Source organism: Lepus europaeus, chromosome 13 (assembly GCF_033115175.1).
Source record: "Lepus europaeus isolate LE1 chromosome 13, mLepTim1.pri, whole genome shotgun sequence".
NCBI classification, from domain to species: Eukaryota; Metazoa; Chordata; class Mammalia; order Lagomorpha; family Leporidae; genus Lepus; species Lepus europaeus.
Window position 1 is genome coordinate 85872467 of NC_084839.1, and position 10449 is coordinate 85882915.

Below are 10449 nucleotides of genomic sequence, written 5' to 3' on the forward strand. Positions count from 1 at the left end.
AAAATAATAAAAAAATACAAAATTGTGACCCTGATGCACTTCAGTGACAGTTTGGCTGGTTACAGAACTTGGTGGAGGATCCCATGGCCTCTGCCTCTGGCCATCACCGAGGCAGTGGCCCCCGGATTCAGGAGCATCGGAACCACACGGTTCTGCATTCACAAAGCTCGGCTCCGAGCTTCTTCCGGCAGCCAGAGACCCTCTGCACTGCATGGTGGGAGGGCACTGTTGTGCTGCCCCTGCCCTCGGGGGCATCATTCCTCCGTGTTCTGCATTTGGACCTCACTGCTCACCCTCTGCATGGCATGGTACAAGTCCCGTGTGGTTTCTGGCTTTGTTCCATTGTTCTGTGGGTTTAGAAGGCACCGTTCTGTTGGCTTCTGCTTTACAAGGCACCGCCCCATTGGCAAGCTTCACCTGCAGTCACCAATGTGCTGTTTCCTGCAGCAGAGTCTCCCCTGCCCGTCTCCTGCAGCCTGAAGCGCCGCCTTGCTATCCTCCTGCATGCTGTTACTGCCTGCCCTGGCAGGGTGCTGCTCCACAGCCTTGCATATTTCACAACTATGGCTCCAACTGTTACCGGTGAATGGCAGGGTTCTTGTCTTCGCGCAAGAAAGAATTCAGGCGTGAGACAGAGAGTAGTGGAAAGTAAAATAGCAAGGTTTATTAGGGAAGGGACATCCGTAAGAACGGATGGGCACCTCTCCAGACAGAACCTGAGAGAGAGTGTCCAGTCGCTCAGGCTGGGGGAGAGCGGGGTTACATGGTTGAGTGGAGAGATTCAGGCGGCTCAGCATGGAGGCAGAGGGCTGAGCGCACAGTCCGGTTGAGGCTGGGGGTCAACTGAAGGCGCTCCTGGAGACCACGGGAAGCAGGTGCCTCCCAGCCACCGGCTGCCTCAGCCCACACTCTCCCCGAGCTGCCACTGCCCAGCCCCGTCTCAGGTGCTGGTCCCCAAAGCCTGGTCCTGGGCCACTGATTCTTAAGGGAAAGGCTGCCTGTGGGGTGTGGGAAGGTGAGCACAAGACAGACACAGGCAGGAGTGGACCCTGACATCCCTCCCCACACATGCTGGAACTTCAGGGGTGCAGGAGGTAAGGATGGCCCTAGCTCATTGTCTCCAGCATCCCAGGAGCCCCTGGGGAGCTCACACAAACCCTGAGCCCCACCCCTGGGGCTGCTCGGGGTGGCTCTGCAGGTGGCTTCAGCCGGCCAGGGCCTTCTCCCCCGACACCTTGCTCTGCCCTAAGGAGCCGACTCAACCGCTTGCTCCTGCTTAGATGGCAGCTCCCTTCCAGCCCCCCAAAAACCAGGCCTGCCAACTGAGGATGTGAGGGGAGGCTTGTGTGGTCTGCTGGGACAGGACTCGCTCTGTCCCCATCCCTCAAGGGCTGGCACTTCTCCCACAGTTTCTTGGGGTACCTCACATTTTGGGGACCCAGGCCATGGCACAATTCACACCTCCACACTGTCACTCCCAAGGGGGCGTGCCCATTCTTTGTGCTTTGAGATGCTCACGTGAGCAGAGATTATGGGTCCGTAAAGGCACAGCTGTCACAGGAGGACTCTAGATTTCCAGCTGACCATGAGTCGGATGACGGGGGCTCCGTTTGCAGGCCACCCCAGAAGGAAGCCCCCCTAAAGGACTTGTTGCACCTTTCCCTCCTCCCTTTCCTCCTCTTCCCTCCCTCCCCGCCCTACTTCCTCCCTCTAGTTGAGATCCTTGGAATCAACTCCTTGCAATGCAACTCCTTGCAACTCCTTGCAATGAAAATGACAAAACAGATAAGCTGCACAGCGCAGCTCTGAGACAGATAAGAGGGAAATTCCCTGGAGACTTCAAAGAGCCCCCTCCTCCTCCCCCAGCTGCCTTCTACACTGGCTCCACCCCCTCCCCACACCCCACCCCTGCAAATTCCCTCCAGAGTCCCAGATGCGCCTGGGGTGCAGTCTCTTCATGGGAACAGACTGTTGCCAATCTGTTAGCTTCCAATAATGCAACCTGCCTCCATTGAGGTCTCCTTTGTCTGTCCTTTCTGGGGGTACGGAAGGCCAGAACCGTGAGCTAGTCCAGACCTAACACCTCCCCTTTCAAGGAGGTTCAGAAGAAAAACCATCCAGTCCCCCTTAGAGGATGCTACAAGGGTGTGCTTCTGAGGGGTCTGCGGTGGGTGGTGCAGGAGAGCTTGGGACCTGTTGGGTGTCAAGCACCCATGTCCCAAGCACCCATGTCTCCCTCTGTTACTGGTGAATGGCAGGGTTCTTGTCTTTGTGCAAGAAAGAATTCAGGTGTGAGAGAGTAGTGGAAAGTGTTAGGTAGGAAGTCAGATATGAGCTTATGTGTGTGTGACAAAGGCCTAAAGCAAAGACATCTATGTCCAGCGTATGCATCTGCATCTCAAAGTCATCCCGATAACGTTTCAGGGGCAGCCCAGTGTTCGCATCCTGCCCCCTCCTACCTGATAACCTGCCAGGTGGGGGGTCCCCACCCCTTCTGCCTGACAATCTTCCAGATGCAGCCCAGTATCTGCATTTCAAATACCCTGCTTCCTCCTGTCTGATACCTTCAGGGGAAAACTCAGATAGGAGCTTCTTAATATTTACATCCATAAAATCCTTTGTTTCAGGAGGAAATGTGTGAAGACAAAGACCCATCTCCTTAAAACCCCTGGCCTCACCGGACCAGGCACTCAGTCCTCTACCTCTCTGCTGAGCTGCCCGCTTGGCCTGGTCAGGTGTAATCTCTCCACTCAACCATGTAACCCTGCTCTCCCCCCAACCCCGTCTGAGCGACTGGGCACTCTCTGTCAGGTTCTATCTGGAGAGGTGCCCATCCGTCCTTAAGGATGTCCCTTCCCTAATAAACCTTGCTATTTTACTTCCCACTACTCTCTGTCTCACGCCTGAATTCTTTCTTTCGCGAAGACAAGAACCCTGCCATTCACCATTAACAGAAAGTAAAATGCCCTGGTTAGATGAAGGATGGGCAGGACCCCCTGGAAGATTAGGATCATTTTGAAAAGCAGATACTGGGCTGCACCTAGAAGGTTATCAGGCAGAAGGAGCGGGACCCCCGCCTGGCAGGTTATCGGGGTGACTTTGAGATGCAGATGCTGGACATAGAGGTCTTCTCTTTAGGTCTTTGTCACACACACATAAGCTCATATCTGACTTCCTACCTAACATTCCCCCCTCAAGAGGGAATATCCAAAATTCTTCTTTGGGATTATGGATGGAGTTCCATTTTCTGTAGCTTCTTCAAAGCTGGCATATGAGCATCGAGGAGGATTTGGGTATTTCCTCTTGCTATCTGTCTTATGGTATGCGACAATGGCCTTGGAAAGACTGTCCTACTTGGTCCAGAGGGCTGCTCAGGCCGTCCAATGGAATGGGCTGGAAGCCTTGTCTGATGACCATTTGGAGTTCGACAGCTTTTATTCTGTTAGAAACAAAACAAACAAGGGCATTAAAAACACACGGTCCAAAGAGAAGCAGCAAGATTACAGAAGTTATTGGGCCAAGGAGAGGAAATCGCCAGGATTTCCATGACCAGGTGTCAGGCCAGAAATCCCAGCCCTGCTTGGTCTGGTCCTGGAGCTGTTTGGCTTTGTTCAGGAAAGTACGAATCTGGGTTTGTACCTGTCCAGTCTGATTGACCCAGAGACAACATTCTTCCTGGAGCATGGCACAGATACCTCTTGGAGCAGCAGTTAGGATGTCCAATATTTCTTTCTTTCATAATCTTTTGTGACTTCCACACACCCTCTTCAACTTGAAACATTCCATCATTTCCATTCCAGTCTAGAGTAAACTAGCCATCAGGATGAAGTCATTCTTACAAGCCATGTCCTTTCTTTACTCAAAAGAACTCTTTCCTTCTTAACCTTTCTTACCAAGTGCACATTTCTATACTTGTGATGTTTTCCATAGAGTCTGGTTGGCTCTTCCTACCTTACCAGAAGACTGAGGTCTCCATGCAGAGTGAAGGGGCCAGGTTATTCTTAGGGCCTTACCAATCCCTTGTGTAATCTGGGAGATGAAGAAAAGCCCATTGTCACTTTGTAAAAATTTTGGGAGACCAAAGTGTGGAATAACTTCCTTCAGGAGAATTTTGGCCACTTCCTGAGCTCTTTCAGTTCTGATTGGGAAGGCTTCTACCCATCAAGTAAAGGTGTCTATAAGTACAAGCAGGTACTTATAGCCTTGACAGAGTAAAATCTGTTTGCCAGTCTTCCCCGGGGGTAAATTCCCTTTTGCTGCATAGGTTTAATTAAAGGTGGAGGTTGAGACCCTGGGAGTTATTTTTTTCTTGTCCTTACCTAGTTCTAGAGCTCTGGTTAAGGCGATCAGTTCTGCTAACTGAGCAGAAGTTCCTGGGGGCAGAGCACGCTTCAATAACGTGCCATGCTGTGACTATTACATACCCTGAGAAGCAGGTCCCGTCTGACAAAGCTGCTTCCATTTGTGAACCAAACTTCATCTGTGTTAGTCAGGGGGCTGTCTTTTGGGTCCCTTCTGCTGGCGTAGATCAAGTCTATAGTCTCAGTACAGGAGTGGAGGGGACCACTTTCCCCCGGAACTGGCATTAAAGTAACTGGGTTAGAGTAGAGCAATGCCTTATTTTTACCTGAGGGTTTTCTAGAAGGAGGACCTGATATTTTAGTATTCTACTACCTGTGAGCCAGTGAGAGCCCTTTTGCTCTAAGAGAGAATTTATTTGCTGTGAGGTATAAAGGGCAATATCTTGCCCCGATGTAATTTTAGACGCTTCCCCTGTCAGCAAGGCAGCTGCTGCTATCATCCTTAGGCGGTGAGGCCATCCTTGTGCAACCTTGTCTAAGGTTTTAGAAAAGTAGCCCACAGGTCGGTTAACTGGTCCCAGATCCTGAGTTAACACTCCTAAGGCGACTCCGTGCCTCTCAGTGACGTACAGCTGGGAGGGTCTCTCTGGGTTTGGCAGTCCTAGCACAGGGGCTCTAGTCATAGCACCCTTTAGCTGAGCAAAAGCTGTAGTTTGCTCTTTATCCCAAAGGAGGGGGCTCTGCTTCGGCTGCCTGTCGAGAGCCTGGTTTAGGAACTGTGCTATTTCCCTGTATCTAGGAACCTGTAACCTGATAGAGAAAAGCTGGGACTGCCTGACGTTTGCAGAAGTAGGAATTTGCTGCATGGCCCATATCCTCTCTGGGGCAGGTTTTCTCTCCCCAGGGGAGAGGATAAGGGTTAAATAATTAACACTCTGATGGACTAGCTATGCTTTGTTTTCCTCTGGATACCTAGTAGCTAGTTTTGCTAGGAAGTTAAGCCAATGTACAAGACTATAGTCTCAAGCTGGGAAAGAAACAGGATAACAAATAATTTACATTTTTTAAAAAATTTATTTGACAGGCAGAGTTAGAGAGAGAAAGGTCTTTCTTCCATTGGTTCACCCCCCAAATGCCGCCACAGCTGGCGCATTGTGCCCATCCGAAGCCAGGAGCCAGGTGCCCCCTCCTGGTTTCCCACGCAGGTGCAGGGCCTAAGCACCCGGGCCATCCTCCACCACCTTCCTGGGCCACAGCAGAGAGCTGGACTGGAAGAGGAGCAACCAGGACTAGAACCTGGTGCCCATATCGGATGCTGGCACCACAGGCGGAGGATTAGCCTAGTGAGCCACAGCGCCGACCCCACAAATTATTTATGTTCAACCATCTACATTTTAGATTATTGTGCACCCCCCTCAAGAGATAGGCCCTTTAAGTCCTCAGTGAGGACCTGTCCAAATAGGTGCAGGACTATCTGAGTTAGCTGTTATTGAAAGCCCTGTTGTGGGGTCAGGTCTGTTGACGCCTTCCTGTGTGGAAAACCGGAAGCCAATGCCATCTTTTCCTTGTCCTTCCTGTCCCCGCTTCTGGCCCTTAAGATGGCTCCTGTGCTCAGCACAGGAAGCCTTTTCAGCCCTGCCTGGAGCTCAGCCCTGTTCTACAGGCTCTGTCCCTGGAGGGAGCCACAGTGACAGGGCAGGGCTGAGCGTGCTGGACAACGGCAAGCCCATGACCTTTGACCGCTCGCAGCGTGTAGCCCAACAAAGCATCTTAGGTGTCTGACCTGTGGTCAGCTAATCCATTAGGTCTTTTGGTTTCCACAAGCAGCTGGCAACCGGTGCCCTGGCCGCTGCTCTTGTCCTGCCTCCACTCCCTGCTTGGGTTGGAACCCCGCTTTCCAGTCGGCCGGGATTCCTTCCAGTCCTCACTCTGCCACCAGGGCCTTGCGCCTTTGAGCTTTGGCTCCTCTGTCTTGTGTCCTCCCAGAGCTGTCTCCAGGGACACAGAGCGGGGCCACACTTTCCTGCTACAATATATAAGTTCTGCCCCTTTAAGACCATTGGTGTGGACAGGCCCAGGAAGAGACTCAGGGGCTTGGACTGAGTTCCTGAGAGTCAGATGGAGCTGTCATAAGCCCCCAAGAGGGGACCACAGCCACCTGGGAGCTCCCAAGAGGAGACATCAGCAGTGTTTCCTTGCACTGATGGTAAGTGGAAGAGACAGGGGTAGGGGTGTGCTGTGGGTTGGATGTGGCTTGGCTGTGCTGAATGCCTGGCTCCAAGGGTGGGGATGCTCAGAGCTGCTGGGACTTCAAGATGTGGGGCCTGGGGGGAGACAGGTCTTTGGGGGCACTGTCCCCAGCAGGAATTCTCGCTGCTCTCGCAGAAGGAGCTGGTTCTCTAGAGAGTAAGTGATTACAAAAGAGCAAGACTGAGCCCTCCTGGGGCTCCAGCTTCCTGTCTCCAAGTGATCTCCACTCACGCTCCTGCCACTGTGATGCCATCTGCCACGAGGCCCTGGCCAGAGCCAGCCTAGCTGCCCAGGACCCTCTAGAACTGTGAGCCAGAGAAACCCGTGTTCTTGAGAAATTCTCCAGCGTTTGGGTGTTCTGTCACAGCAGCAGGGGATGGACCAGGGGACCGGCAGCCCCTCCCCACTGCGTGTCCATTGCCTTCCTGAGTCAGGCGCTCTCGGGCTCCTGTGATATGGCTGGACAACACACGCCCCCCACCCCGCGCCGTGCCTTGAGGTTCTGCACCCCAGACTCCATCTCTGTCTTCTCCCGAGGGGCCATGGCTGTTGTGCCACGGGGAGCGGAGGGAGCCCACATCAGAGTCAGCTGTCACTCAGCCTGGATCTTTACACAAGCCCTTGACCTTGGAGCGAGGGGGCAGAGGGGGACTCTGATGACTGGGGAAGCAGAGGCACTTGTAGCCCAGGTAGCTCTGAGACCTGGCTCAGGGGGAAAGATGCTGTCATCCCACCTGACACGGAGACCAGCAAGTCTAGAGGCCACGGTGACTCTGATCCAAGAGGACAAACCTGCTCATGCCATGGGTGCAGAGCCTCCCCAGGGGGCGTGGCTTGCTAGGATCAGCCTTCTGGTCAGCTCCAAGGCCCTACAGCAAGGCCTCCTGGAAGATCCATCTGCACTGAGCTCCCCCTGCCTGTACCCCTGCCCTCTCCATCCTGATCACCTCTGACTCACACACAGCTCAGCCGGGTGAGTTTCCAACTTGACAATGGTGAGAAAGCGTAGCCATCCAGCCACCCAGCCTGTGTTCCCTTTCCAGGACAGCACTCGGTCAATTCCATGATAGTCAACACTTCATCACAGCATGGGCTCTGTGTTGGATGATTTTGTCCAAACACAGGCTAACGTGAGTGTTCTGGGCTCTTTTAAGGCAGGCTGGTCTAGGCTATGACGTTCGGCCGTTCCGGTGTAGATTGGAATCTGCTTCCCCAAGGTCAGAGAAAGCAAGCATGGAGAACACGCTGTATGCTGGGCTCTGTGCTCAGGGCTGGGGGAGGTGTGACGGTGATGTCTGTGTGAACAGGAGCAGATTTCCACAGTCAGGGGCCCCTGAAAGGTCCCCCCTCCTGCAGCCCGGGGCCCTGGAGGAGAGAACTGTTGAGGCTGGCCTGAATGCATGGGCAGAAAGTGGGTGAAAGTAGAGGGGGAGGTCAAGAAGGGATGGAGGTGCGTGTGGCAATGAGCGCGAGCAGTCCCGGAAGCAGCAGGTGAACGGAGGAGAGCTCCAGCAGCCAAGGGGCTGGGGAGAGAAATCATGGGACCCACACTGTTGTCCTCAGGCTGGTGCCCGCAGCCAGTGGAGTATGTGAAACCAGGGAGAAGCACTCAGGAGGTGGCTGAGGTGGCTGGAGGCAGGAAGGGGGGGGCGAGAGAAGCCCAGCCAGGTGGCGGAAACCCTCCAAAATATTCCCACAAGGGTTCTGCTTCCATGACTGTGACAAACACCTTCGGACGCTACTTCCTGTTCACAGGCTCGCTCCCGCACACACACTGCCTGTTGCAAGCCCGGGTGCAGCTGCCATGCTTGTCCGACGTGAAGGTGCCATGGCAGGTGACCGTGCCTGGTGGACTGAGGGACGCTGCCTTTGGTGGGAGCCCCCATCTCTTCCTGCCAGAGTTTAGAGTGTGGCCTGGTGGTGTGCCGCCTGGGAGGGCAGGGCAGCCATGGTGGGAGGAGCCTCCCCTGCTAGGGCAGTGCGCCCCTGATCAATTTCTTATTCTGGGCTTAGAGCCCTCCTGAGTCCCCCCGGGCCCCCTAATTGTTCCTGCACCTCTGGAATCAACTCTCACTTTCCAGATTCTTCCATGGGCCCAAGTAGCAGGCTTCCCTGCTATAGTCCAGCTATCATGGCAGCTGCCCTGTGCCAGGGCCGCGGCTTGGTTTCCATCTGCTCTGCGGGGTGGGGCTGCTGGTGGGCAGGGTTAGAGCTGAACCGCCAGTCTGATGGTAGATTGTTCCATCTGGAGCCCACTGCCGAAGGAGACCTGGGTGTGGCCACTGACTCAGGCATGTTTCTTCTTGTGGGCCTCAACTTTTCCACCTGTCAAATGGGTAGATTTGCTATCCTCAGCAACTCTCCCACCCCCCCCACCCCCCCACCCCCCCGGCTGAGGAAGAAGCTTGAAGCATTTTGTTTATTCTTGGGGAAATTTTACCTTCAAAGGACAGTGTTTTTATTGTAAATGTTTATTTAAACAATAGCCACAGACTGGCTTAATTACAATAATTGAGAAGAGGGAAAGGGTGTGGGTAGTGGAACACCTGCTTATTTCCCAAGTCCCTGAGGGCTGTTGGTCCTCTCTGGGGAGCTGGGACCTAAATTCTCCCACCACCGGTGAGCGGTGAGCGCACCAAGTCAGCAAACACGAAAGTGCTTAGAAGTCAGCTTCTTGATCGCCCCTTAGGGGGTGATAACAGGCGGAAAGGGCGGGTTTCCATGACCTGGCCAGAGTTAGAAAGTGATCACTAGGGGATGGATTTCTTTCTTTTTTTAAAAGATTTATTTATTTATTTGGAGACAGAGTCACAGACAGAGAGAGGTAGAGGCAGAAAGATGTCTTCCATCTGCTGGTTCACTCCCCAAATGACCCCAATGGCTGGAGCTGGGCCGATTCGAAGCCAGGAGCCAGGAGCTTCCTCCAGGTCTCCCACGCGGGTGCAGGGGCCCAAGGACTTGGACCATCTTCTACTGCTTTCCCAGGCCATAGCAGAGAGCTGGGTCAGAAGAAGAGCAGTTGGGACTTGAACCAGCACCCATATGGGATGCCAGCACCGCAGGTGGATGCTTAAGCCTGGGAGTAATTCTTTCTAACATCCCCCACCAAGAGGAGGAGGAGCAGGCAGGCCATGGAGGGACAGCCCTTCCTGAGGGGGCCTCTCGGTGGGGTCAGAAGCCCGACACAGATGCCTGCTCAGGTGAGACAGGGCAGAAGACTGTGAGGAGTGAGGCGGGCACACCCACATTCACACGCACAGCACAGCAGGCGGGGGCCTCGCTCCACCACGTACTGCAGCTAAGCTGGGGGGGGGGGGGGGGGACTGGCTGGCCCAGGCTCCTCCCTGGGGCCAAAGCCTGCTCCCCCTGGACTGCAATCCAGGACGCTCCCATCCCTCAGGGCAGCCCTGATCCTCATCTCTGAGTCACCGGTTGAGGAGAGCCCGTTCCTCCTTATTCACTGGACTGTGCCTCTGCAGCTGTGCACCTGCGTCCCTGGGCTGGGAGAAAAGTGGAGAGGCAACAATGGGAAGGGAAAGAGCTGCTCTGAAAATCAGCCTGGACTCTCTTTTAATCAATTGATTTGTTTTCATTTTCATTTGAAAGGCAGGGGGAGAGAGAGAGAGAAAGAGAGAGAGAGAGAGAATCTTCCACCCACTGGTCCATTTCTCAAATGCCTGTAATAGCTAGGGCTGGGCCTGGCCAAAGCCAGGAACCCAGAGCTCAGGCCAGGTCTCCCACGTGCGTGGCAGGAGTCCACACATTTAGGTCATTATCCGCAGCTTCCTAGCAGGAAGCTAGAATCAGAGTGGAACCAGGACAGGAATCCAGGCACTCCAATATAGGATGCCAGCATCCCTAGTGGGAACTTACCAAACCCTCAACCCTCAAGTCTATT